An 11,732-nucleotide genomic window follows, 5' to 3' on the forward strand; every position below is an offset into this window, starting at 1 on the left:
GTACATTAGTGTATTGAATATTTTGGATCATTGAAACAGAAATAATTAAGCAGTCTTCGGAAACAGAAGGGATTGGGATAGAGTTTCTTTTTTTTAAAAAATTGGTACCATAACAAAAAGTGTTCACAACAGTTTATTAAAAACTTTTTATTTATGCAATTTAAACAATATACAATGACAAACATATCAAACAGTTTATGCATATTTTCATACTTGTTTGACCAACTTTAGTAATGCTTGCACCAGACTACTAGAAACAAGAATTGCAGACACCGTGCAAAATTCTGGAGAACCACATACTCTGACTGAACAATAGACTGAGATCTACCTAAGGTCAGGTAATGGTAGAAATTCCATCTGAAGCTTATCTACCGTAGTAACGAGCCATGACAAAACAAACACAATTCCAGGTGAAACCAAAGCACATTTTGAGTGTAAGTTATACCTTCAGTATTTGCTCCTGGGTTTTATCTTCTCACAGAGCAAACACATAATTTAATTCACTATAGTACCACCTGCTTTAGACACGCATAAGACTTCTCATGCTGGGTCAGGCCCAGAATCCACCAAGCTCAGCATCCTTTCTCTGATTGTGCTCTACTGGGTCACTTGGCAGTACCTTGACAGATCCCCAACAGTACATCCATTCCTTGTTGCTAGCCCTTGAGGACAAACAGTGGCCTTTCCCAAATTTATCTGAATAATCATTATTTATGGAATTTTCCTCCTTGAATTTTGTCCAACCACCTCTTAAGCTAGATGTTTTGACCACATCCTTCTGTAATAGAGGCAACAAGAACCAAAGAAGGCAGGAACGCCATGACCTTTCCTCAATTTATTTTATTGACCTACACAACGAAAGAAATAATAACAGAGTCAGGTAGTGTTTTGATTGTCAGGTAGAATGCATCCTTGATTTTCTGTTCCAGCTTACTGCATCACAACATTGAGTCTTTTAACATTAATGAGTGTTTTCCTCTTTATGCACACATGTGCACACATATCACCTCCTGTTGCTCCTCTGCCACTCTGTCTCCAATTATTCATGCTCTTTAGGTCTCTGACCACCAGTTATTACTTCAACACCTCCTCCCTCTCCAACCCCCCCAGACATTGTTGACTTTTCTATTTGATTTCCTCAAACTTCAAATACTAATGCTGTCTCTAAATGGCTCCTTTATACTTGTGGCAGTTGCTCCATGGGCCTTCTCACCTCCAGTCTCCACTGTTGCCTCTTCTTGGCTCTCACATACCTGTAGTCACTATTGCCAACTGCTTGGCTCCTCCTCCATCACTCCTACTCCAGAAAAGACATACCGCTCATGATTTTCTTCAGCTGCTGCTACTGAATCTTTCCTCTGAACCACTGAACTGTCTTTTCCTCCTAACTTTTGTCTCCGAAACTAAATGCTGCTTGCCTTAGGTGTGCTCTAGCCCTATTTTGCTGTATGAGTGCTCCCTAATGAAGCCAAAACACTCAGATATTCATTAACTTCACACAGTACTATAACAGCTGTTTTGTCCAATGAGCTTAGTAACTGGCCCCATTCACCGCCTTTTTTCTTCAAGAATGGATGTGCCCCCTGATTGCATGGGCTACAGGCTGGGAAGGCTTTATGTCTTCCAGCTCCTCCTTCTTGACTGCCCAGGGAATCCACAGTTACCAGTGCAAGATTTCCCAGGGAGACATAGCAAGTACACACACAAAGAGTTCAAAGACCAGGGGACATGCTATGAAGTTACTAAGTAGCACATTTAAAACAAATTGGAACAGCTATTTTTTCATGCAATGCACAATTAAGTTTTGGAACTTGTTGCTGGAGAATTTGTTCAATGCTGTTAGTTTAGCAGGATTTTTAAAAGGTTTAGACAAATTCCTATAAACCTGGGGATAAGCAGAATGGACTCTATCTACTGTTGGGATCCTACCAGGTACTTGTAAGATGGATTGGCCAGTGTTGGAAACAAGATACTGGGCTTGATGGATCATTGGTCTAACCTAGTAGAACAGTTTTTATACTAATTGAATTCATTTCCTACAACTGCTCCTTCTTACCTTACCCCTTTGGATATTTCTTGTGTCGTGGCACAGTGGTCCAGCTCTGAACACAATAAGCCCAATTTTTCACAGTATGTCCAGGTAGAAAAAGGGATGTTCAAACCAGGCTGTTCAAAAGGTCCTTAATGAAACCACAAATAAACAAACACATGCAGTCAATGACATATACAAGGAAAACATCCATTGTGCAAAGAAAGACATTCAACAAAAGAGCAGCATCACTTGGGGCTTTGAACATGTCAGTAGCAGCACTTCCAGGTCTACGTGACAGATTTTGCAGCCTATACACACAAGTGCTGGATTTCGCAAAGCTGGATATTCAATGGGAATCAATCAAAGAGCTTATGCTACAAAACTTCAAGTTTTGGAGTTTTGAGGTGACTTTTAGCAGCAGAGAGGTAAGTGCAATCTCCCCTTCATTCACTCCTCAAAAGCCTAAGGCCAAATGCTCAATAAACTGTCACACGTGTGAATTGGGAGCAGTTATGCATGTTGATGGGCACCTTTTTTTTTTAAAGCATGCATGTTTTGTCATTATAAAATAGAAAATACACATATACTTTTCAAATCATACCACACTCCTATCCAAACTGTGCATACAGCAGATATACATACATATGTATCAACTTCTCTAAAGTCATTACATGCTTAGCACTATTTACATGTGCAATGTCAATATGTGAACTATCAATGGGATCAACACAGGTATATCTACCATTTTAGAAACATACACATCTTTGTTTCCCCCAAGGAGGTATAATTATAGAAGACAGCATGAGCCTATCTGGCCCATTATCCGAGCTGAAGCCAGTGGGCAGAGCTTGCCGCCATATTGGTTAGTCCAAAACAATAGTAAAGGCTATTGAAAACAATAGCAAACTTATGAAGTATATATTGTTTTATTAAACCTCCTTTGCATTCTCTGTGCTAGGAGGGGTTCAGGAGGGGGATATAAGGGGAGTTGGGGAGTTTTCAAGGGTCTGTGAAGGGGGGGTTATACTCAAAATGTTTTTGACATTGCTCAACAGCTTGCTTTGTTATTTACAATGCTGTATTGTAGATTTCAGTGCAGCACTATCCCCCAGATTCTATATAGTGTGACCTAAGTTGCGTGTACAAACCCAGTCATATTCTAGGTTTGCGCACACAACTTAATTACTTAACAACCCAATCAGCACTGATAATTGCCACTTAACAAGCAATTATTGACACTAATTGGCATTCATTAGAATTTACACGCAGAACAGTCTAAGCATATTCTGTAACATGATGCTTGTAAATTCTAAGTCACATAGTTGAAAAGGGGGCATGGCCATGGGCGTGGAATAGGCGGGTCATGGGTGTTTCTAAAATCTATGCATGTTGTTATAGAATACACCCAGTCTGCTTGTAACTTAGGGCGTCAGCATTTACACCAAGTTTTCCTTGGCGTAACTGCCCATGACTAAATTTAGTCATGTGAACGGACACTTGAAGGTGTATTCTATAAACTACATGGAATTTAGGCTTATTCTATACAGTACCTCTAAATTTAGATGTACTTTATAGAATACACCTAGGCATATTTCCTTGAGGTGCCTATTTTTTAGGTGTGGTATATAGAATCTAATCCTATATGCCTTTATTTTTGCTTATGATAACAATAAAGATATTTCTATGTAAAAGCAATAGCAAACACTTACAACTGCCTATGTGTGGTGGGTCTGTAAAAAGTCTAAAACTGTTCCAGTTGGTTGCTTGTGTGTGGTGTGGTGCTTGTTAATGGTTGTTCAGTGAAATGATTGCTGTGCAATTCTTGCTCAGCAAATCCATTAAAGAAGCCCCAGAGTTGGGGGTGGGGGCCTAGGACCAGCAGGATGTGATTTTGACTGAGATTTGCGGGGTTGTTGTGGAAGGGTGGTTCTGCTGCCTGGGAGGGGATGAGTGACTCGATCTTGCTAGCTCCTCTAGTGCGTGTGGAGCAGGCCATGCTAGAAACTTTCTTTTCACAGTTAAGGATTTTTCTCGTTCAATAAATCACAAGACTACTATAACTGATGAAAGGTTATTCTATTGTGATAGCTCCTCTGTGTATATCTGTATACTGCACAAGTTGGCATGTTTCTAAATATAACTTACATAAGATAACAATGAACAATGAAAATGTGAATATAGCAGCTGATAGCCTCTTTGCTTTGTTTTGGAAGTACCAATATGGCAGCTACACAAGGAGATGGCTTCAGCCTTTTGAAATCATGCCATCTCCTGTCTTATTAAATCTCCTTGGTTTCCCAGGCTGCCACAGACCCTGATATAATTTGACAGCATTGCTTTTGGAGGAGAGGATGAGGGACAAAAAAACACTAGGAGATTAAGTGGGTGACCTCCCCTAATCCCTCTAGTACAGGGGCTGTCAACCCAGTCCTTGGGACACACTTAGCCAGTCAGATTTTCAGGATATTCACAATAAATATGCATGAGATACATTTGCATACAATGGAGGTAGAGCATGCAGATCTATCTCATGTATATTCATTGTGGGTATCTTGAAAACCCAACTGGCTAGGTCAGTGGTTCTCAAACCTGATCCTGGAGGCACCCTAGCCAGTCAGGGTTTTGGGATATCCACAATGAATATTCATGAGAGAGATCTGCATGCACTGCCTCCACTGCATGCAAATCTCTCTCATGAATATTCATTGTGGGTATCCTGAAAACCTGACTGGCTGGGGTGCCTCCAGGATCAGGTTTTGGAACCAGTGGGCTAGGTTGAGAACACCTGCTCTAGTACATTGTGCTGCACTGCACAAGCACCTTTACATAACCTAGATATCACTGGGAGCAAGTATAAAACAGGGGGCATAAATGTGGCTTTCCCTCTTGAAAAGGGTAATGCATGCATGTATTTAAGCCCTGACTTAGACTTCCTAAAACAAACCCAGACCATTCTACTTTGCACTATGCATATATTTACAATTCGGATGTGTGGATGTGCATATCCCAGCTTTCTAAAACTGAGATTTAGACATGTGTGTGTGTGTGTGTGTGTGTGTGTGTGTGAGTGATATAGATGCCTAAATGCCAGTTTATGCACATCGCAATCGTGAATAAGGGCTCCTGAAATAACCACCATAATCACCCGGGGCAATATTTTAAGCACACGTTCAGAACAAAACAAGGGTTGTGGAGCAACAATTAACCGAACTCACCCCCTTTTATTACCCGTTTTAAGGTAGTTTTGAGTAAGAAAGTGTGTGTTTAGATCACTTGCTCTTTAAACTGATTGGCAATAGAATAGTGGGCAGTTTTTTTGCAATTTTATAAGCATCCCATTGAGTGTGTAAAACACTGTTCTACATATTCACATCACTTATAAAACTATCCCCATAGCACCTGCAGCAATGGAGGGTTAGGGGGTCCTTTTACTAAGGTGCACTAACAGATTTAGCAAGCACTAAATGATAAGATGCCCATAGGAATATAATGGGTGCTTTACCATTTAGCGCATGCTAATCATAAGTGCGCACTAAATCCATTAGCACACCTTAGTAAAAGGACCCATAAGTAACTTGCCCAAGATCACAGGGATTTGAAACGGACTTACCCTTGTTGTCAGCCTGGGTCTCTAACCACTGTGTTACTCATTCCACTGAGCATATCTTTATTTATGTGTTTATTTGTTTAAATCTTTTTAGACAAGGCATATTGCTCAACAAAGAACCATTTTCCTTTGTGGACTTATAAAAACAGCATTATTTCTGCGCTGCAAGGTATGTATGCATAAATTATCATGTTGATTAAAACAATTATATCTTTTTTTATAAAGCACAGTATAAAGCAAACTCTTGCATTTTTGAAGCAAGACATGCCCCCGGATTCTATATAGGTCACCCAATTCGGGCACTGATCGCAGATCCGCACATAAGCTAATTAGCCAAGTAGGCAATAATAATCAATTATTTGCACTAACAAGTATTTAATTGGCAGTAATTAGGAGTTGCATGCGGATCTGCCCTTCACCGTATTCTCTAATATATGTGCTTAAACTTCATAGTGTGCAACTCCAAAGGGGCGTGGCCATGGGAGGAGAATAAGTGGGTCAGGAGTGTTCCAAGAAATTAGGCGTGATGTTATAGAATATCTGTATTTGTGCGTCTAACTGCAATTAGTTGGGCACAAGCAATTTACACTAGCCGTTGGCAGGTGTAAATGATTGAGCCCAAAGTTAGGCATGGGGGGGGGGGGGGGGGGATTCTATATATGGTGCCTAAAAAATCCATGTGGAAACATTTTCACCTAGGTGTATTCTATAAGCAGTGCCTAGATTAAGGCATGGTATATAGAATACATTTAGCTGACAGCCTAGCGCCTAAATCTATGTGCCTTCATTTACACCAACGAAAACATGGCGTAAATCCCGGCACATAGATTTAGGTGCAGAGAGCCATATTCTTTAACAGTGTGCATAAATTTTGGAACACCCATGAAATTCCCATTTCCCCACTCATAACCATGCCCCTGTTTGCCAGCACACATTAAAATTTAGGCACTCTGCATTACAGAATATACATAGCGATTTGCGCATGTAAATTTTAATTATTGCCAATTTGTACTCAATATTGCTTGTTAAGTGCTGTTAACAACACTGATTGGCTTGTTAAGACAATTAAGCTACACACATGGTTATAGAATACGCTTGGATTTTGGCGGGGAACGCTAGACGCGTGATACGGAATCCAGGGTAAATGCGCACTAAGCTAGTATTCTGTACAGATCATTCCACACAGAACTCGCTTTGTAGAATGCTGGCTCAGCGCAGATCATCGCGTCCCCTTACTTGTGTGCCACGTATTGAATCTAGCTCCTGCTGTAAAAAAATAAAAAATAAACTCCTGCTGGTAATCACTTGACAGGGAGAGGGGAGGAATAATGCAGACACAGCAATTCATTCCCCAGGCCTCATATTTCCAGAACACTGATAGGATCCTGGGACCTTGGAGTTTAAAGTAAGGAGGGTCCTGTAGTTCTCATCTGCCCCAGATTCTGCACAAACAGAAGGCTGCCGCCGTGTTCCCTCATGCTCCAAAATGCTCTAGAAATGTGTCAGCTGTTTCTTTAATAACAGAAGATCATTATACTTTCTTCAAATTCAATCCACTTTGACATCAGCCTCATTATATATCACTTATCCTCCATTTAGCTGCTATATAAATCATAAATTGATTATGCAGGTTCTTCATTTCTCTTGATAATGTCCAAAATCCTACAGCAGACAGAATTCTTCCTGAGAAGACAGATCTGAGTCTTTCCCTTAGGTGTACCTCATATGTATCACTCTTTGATTACTGGAATAGGAAGTAGACATTCATCTTTCTCCACAAGATTAAAAGCATTACTCCAATTCAATAACTGAAGCCAAATCTCAACGCAAGAAAACAAAGGCAATTTTATTTCTTGCCAACGTTCATTCTTACCTTCACAACTGTAGTGCAGGAAAGGATCAAGAAATGTTAGATATTGCAGTCTCATCCATGCTCGAAAGAGCACACTGCCACACAAAACTAGCAAGTAAGTCAACTGCGCAAACATAAAAAATATGAATCTTGATATAGAATTATATGGTCACCCTAAGAATGGCACAACCAAAGGGGCCCTTGTACTAAAGTGTGCTGAAATCTGGAGTTAGCTTGTGTTAACGTGGGAAAATATTTCTTCACGCAACGTGTGATTAAACTCTGGAATTCATTGCCAGAGAGAGTAGTAAAAGCAGTTAGCTCAGCAGAGTTTAAAACTGGTTTGGATCATTTCCTAAAAGAAAAGTCCATAAGCCATTATTAAGATAGACTTGGGGAAAATCCACTGCTTATTCCTGGAATAAGTAGCATAAAATTTGTAATACTCTTTTAGGATCTTGCCAGGTACTTGGACCTGGATTGGCCACTGTTGGAAACAGGATATTGGGTTTGATGGACCTTCAGTCTGTCTCAGTACAGCAATGCTTATGTTCTTACAAACTTTCCCGTAGACTAAGCCAAGATTCAATGCACTTTTTTAGGGCATTTTTTATTTTTTGATTTTCAGGTCACATGCTTATGTTTGCACTAGTGCTCAGTGCCTGGAAAAAGTTAAGCTCCAGGTGCTTCTGCGTTAACTCAATGTTAGCTAGTTAGTGTAAGGCAATCCAAACACGCTAGCTAGCTGCCTCCTCCAAAAAATATTTTTTAAACAATAGCTAACGTGGTTAACATGTGGAAAAAGAGAAAATACTGCAAAATGCTTGAATGTGATTTGCAATAGTCCATTTTCCTCTGCTAAATGCACATTAAGGGACAGATTCTGTATATGGCGCCTAAAAAAATCTGCATGGTACAACATTTCCGCCTAAGTGTATTCTATAAGCCTAGATTTAGGTGCAGTATATAGAATATGTTTAGTTGATATCCCTGTGCCTAAAACTATGTGTCTCCATGTACACCAATGAAAACATGGAATAAATCTCTGCGTGTCGATTTACGCACACTGGGCCACAAATATGGAATGCACTGCCAAATATCGTGAAAACAACAACCAACCACCTAAACTTCCGGAAATTACTAAAGACTCACCTGTTCAAAAAGGCATACCCCAACGATCCAACTTAAACACCTTAACCATGCAACACAACCGAACCAAAGTACATACTGGACTTCAACCTAACTCTGCCCCCTCACGTTTCCCAAATGTGTTTGTCACACATGATATGTACTTTACTACAAATCACTCTGCATTTGTTCACATCGTACTGGCGATCGCCTCTACGATACTATGTAAGCCACATTGAGCCTGCAAATAGGTGGGAAAATGTGGGATACAAATTGTCACAATTGTGACTGTTTTCTTGGGTTGGGCTCCTCTCGTTCTCTGGTGGCCAGAACCGGTGGCTGCCATAGACTTTCCAGACTCTCTTTTCGGTCCAGTCCAGATATTTTAGCCCTCCAGTCTTGATTGGAAGTTTGGCAGCTAGCCTCACCCTTAGCTGCCTTGAGATTGCTGCAGCTGAGCCTCAGCTGCTGATGGGCTTATTAGCCACCTGGAAACTTTCTGCTTTGCCTTTGCAAATGCCAAAGGTCCAGGTTGAGGTTTGTGTGCCTGCACTTCTACCTTGTCTTAGTGAGCCTTGTTTCTTATTTAGTGTGCCTAGTCTGTATTCCTTGCCTGTTTGAGCCTCCTGTATCCTGCCTTGAATCCAGTCCTGATTGCTCCTTCCCTGTCTGCTTTTGGCTTCCTTTCCCTTCTGGTTGTGCACCTTGTATCTTGTCTGTTTGAGACCCTGTACCTTGAAACCTGTTCTAGCCAAGCTTGTGTTTGTTTCCTGCCTGTTTGAGATCCTGTACCTTGAACCCTGTTCTAGCCAAGCTTGTGTTTATTTCCTGCCTATCTGAGACCCTGTACCTTGAATCTTGTTCTAGCCAAGCTTGTGTTTGCTTCCTGCCTGTTTGAGACCCTGTACCTTGAACCCTGTTCTAGCCAAGCTTGTGTTTGTTTGTTTCTTGCCTGCTTGAGACCCTGTACCTTGAATCCTGTCCTAGCCGAGCGTGTGGTTGTTTCCTGCCTGTTTGAGACCCTGTATCCTGTACTCTGCCTAGTCAAGTTTGTCTTGATCTCCTCCGTCCAGTAAGTCCTGCCGGCTACCTGCACCTAGGGGCTCAACCCCTAGGGAACGGCGGTCAAGCGCAGGTGAATTCCTGTTTCTGTATCCTGCTTGTGAATCCTGTGTCCTGTCCAGTCCTAGTTGGTGGGTTTTTGCCTGCTGCTGCCGCTCCTCGTCAGCAGCCCAAGGGCTCACGACATTCCAGTGTCCGAGATCCTTGAGAACCTAACACAAATGTAACAAATAAATAAATAAAATTTTAAAACTAAGTGCGTAAATTTTGTAACACCCATGAAATGCCCATTTTCCCTCCCATAACCACACCCCTTTTGAACTGCGCGTATTAGTATTTAGGTGCAGTTCATTACAGAATACGCTTAGCAAATTGTGTGCTTAAATTCTAATTATTAACAATTAGTGTTTATTATTGCTTGTTAAGTGATATTATAAACACTGATTAGCTTGTTATGCCAATTAAGTTACGCACTCTATTATAGAATATGCCTGGATTTCAACATGTATCTCTAGGCGCTATATAGAATTTGAGGGTAAGGGCCTAACATGGCTTAGTAAAAGGACCCCTTAGTGTGCCCTTCCTGTTGCTGGAACGAAATGAATGAGAGTGGCAGCTGCATAGAATCTTTTCAAAGAACACTGCTACCTTGCATACCACTTGGGCCTGTAGACAGGAATATTATAAGGTTAAAGTACATTTTAAGATGACTAAGTTAGGCCTATTTTATTTATTTAGATTTTGCGCACACCTTTTTCAGTAGTAGCTCAAGGTGCCTCAGGTACACTGGATATTTCTCTGTCCCAGGAGGGCTCACAATCTAAGTTTGTACCTGAGGCAATGGAGGGTAAAGCGACTTGCCCAAGATCACAAGGAGCAGCAGTGGGATTTGAACTGCCCGCCTCTGGATTGCAGGACTGGTGCTCTAGCCACTAGGCCACTCCTCCAGTCCCCTTCGTGTATATTTCATGATTTGTCCAAATATGGTTTTACTGTTACTTTTTGCACTCCTAGCACTCCAGCAAACGCTTGGGTAAAAACCAAAGATTATGGAAACTCTGGATTAAGTCACCAACAGTACACAAAAAAAAGGTATGAAATCAAACACTAGAAAACAGCTTACCACTCAACAGTGGCATTCCGACCCTAGCTGACACCCGGGGCGGATCGCCGATGCGCCCCTCCCCCGGGTGCAGCATGACCCCCCCTCCCCGGCGAAATGACACCCCCCGGGTGCACGCCGCTGGGGGGAGGTGCTGCGGCGCGCGCCTGTTGCCCTGTCTCCGAGTTCGCAATTCGCATGTGTTCACTGCTCCCTCTGAGTCTGCCCTGGAACACCTGTTCCGGGGCAGACTCAGAGGGAGCAGTGAACAAATGCGAATTGCGAAATCGGACTGAGACAGGGCAACAGGCGAGCCCTGCGGCACCCCCCCCCCCCCCCAGCAGCGTGCACCAGGGGCGAACCACCCCCTGGTACGCCACTGGCACTCAAAAGAATTTCCTATTCATCTAAATCAGCAACCCCAGTAACAAAAATGTCATATATTTTCTTACTTTTGTGTAGTTTAAGGATAGTGTAAGACATAGCAGTAAGAATTCTCTCCCCTTCAAGTACATAGATATCCCATATTCTTAGGTTTAATGGAAAAGGTGTCTGAAAGAGAATCAGGTACAGCCACATCACTAACTTGTTACAAATCTCTGAACATTAAAAAAAAAAAGCTTTCAAAAGGCAAATTCTACACATACGATCCAGGAAACACTGGAAGAACCACTTCATGGTATACAGGCTGGTATGGAGCTGTTGGGAATCCTGTAAAACAGATCAAGAAAGGATGGATGATGCATCTTTCAAAGGACAGGAAAAGAGCAATGTGTCATCACTTCTCAAAAAATCTAGCTTCCTGTCACTTCCAATCTGAACAGTTTATAGCTAGTGCTAGTACAGACAGCAGTTTCATTACCCTTCATCAGGGCCGCCGAGAGCCAGGGCCGGGGGACAAGACCGCCCCCGGGCCCCCCCCCCACCCGAGGTCGCGTCACGCCCCGCC

At 41.9% G+C, this 11,732-nt stretch overlaps 1 long non-coding RNA gene across 1 annotated transcript; it reads right to left on the minus strand.

Annotated features, from left to right (window-relative positions):
* Positions 1 to 249: 249 nt before the first annotated feature.
* LOC115469845 lies at positions 250 to 11,321 on the minus strand. Its single transcript, XR_003942075.1, has 3 exons — positions 11,236 to 11,321; positions 2,062 to 2,180; positions 250 to 848 (listed from the first exon to the last, which is right to left on the minus strand). It is a non-coding gene; the product is annotated as an uncharacterized LOC115469845 (long non-coding RNA).
* Positions 11,322 to 11,732: the final 411 nt, after the last annotated feature.

The sequence above is a fragment of the Microcaecilia unicolor genome, chromosome 5, assembly GCF_901765095.1.
Source record: "Microcaecilia unicolor chromosome 5, aMicUni1.1, whole genome shotgun sequence".
Taxonomy (NCBI): domain Eukaryota; kingdom Metazoa; phylum Chordata; class Amphibia; order Gymnophiona; family Siphonopidae; genus Microcaecilia; species Microcaecilia unicolor.